Genomic DNA, 1,140 nt, shown 5'->3' on the forward strand with positions numbered 1-1,140 from the left:
AAAGGTATCTTACAGCTGGAAGGGAAAGGGATGGCCGCGCCAGGCGGCCATACGGCTGTTCTGGTCAGGCCACAGGCAGCGCTTAGAGGGTCACTACCTGTCTTGGCGGGCTAGGAGGCTGTGAGCAAGGAGGCGCCTTGAACCACACAGATGTGGAGCATCACAACCTCGCATGGACCTGTTAAATTCCCCAGCAGCAGGCAGCTCAGGACCTGGCCTGGGGGGTTGTCAAGACCCAGGCTGGCCAGAGCAGGGGGCCCGGAGGTGCCTGGGTGGTCGGGGGCCAAGGGCTTGTCCTAACGCTGAACGTCAGGGGCCCGTTCCCAGCGGGGCCCTGGTAGAGGACACAGGATTCAACCGGCGCCAGGGAGCTCCAGGAGCCCCAGGAAGGCAGCACCTGCAGACTGGCTGCTCACTGCGCCCAGGCCTGTGGAAGTCCACAGGTGTCCACCTGCGCGGGAACCTGAGGCTGCGCAGACGCAGTGGGGCCGGCAGCACCCTTCTCCGGGGAGGCTGCCCAGCCCTCCACTCTCCGCCGGGGCTGACTTGCGTTGGAAAGAGGCGGTGACCCCGAGCGTCGTCCCTCTTCTGCTGGCAGAGCCCTGGACCCGGGTGGGGTGGGAATGGCGGTCAGGTGAGACCCCGGGCAAGTCCCCTCCAACCCGAAGAACTCCGATGGACTTGGAAGAGGGGGAAGAGGGCAACGATGCTTAAGCCCAACGCTTAACCCCGAATCCCAGCTTCACCCTACCCTGACCCTAACCCCGACCCCTGACCCTCAGCCAGCCCTAGTCTCCACCCTCTAACACTCAGCTCACCCGAGGCCTCCAACCGGATCCTCTGACCCCTAACCCCGGACCCTGACCCCCTTACGAGCCCCTAACCCTCCCTCCCAGCCCCGCACCCCCGCACCCCGACCACGGGTGCCTAACCCCGAGACTATGCTGGGGCTTCCAGAGGCGCCTCACATACAAGCGGATCCCGCCGTCTCGGAGTAGTGGGGCCATAGCTCCCTGGATCGAGGCCCAGAGCCCAGAAAATCGGAAAGTAGCGACAGTTGGCGGAGAGGGCCGAGGCAGGACGTGTGCAGTGCCGAGGATTGACGGAGCGGGCCGAGTGGCGGCGGGGAGGGCCGAGGGA

This window comes from Callorhinus ursinus, unplaced genomic scaffold, assembly GCF_003265705.2.
Source record: "Callorhinus ursinus isolate GAN/ISIS: 27379988/994484 unplaced genomic scaffold, GSC_fseal_2.0 scaffold109, whole genome shotgun sequence".
Taxonomy (NCBI): Eukaryota; Metazoa; Chordata; class Mammalia; order Carnivora; family Otariidae; genus Callorhinus; species Callorhinus ursinus.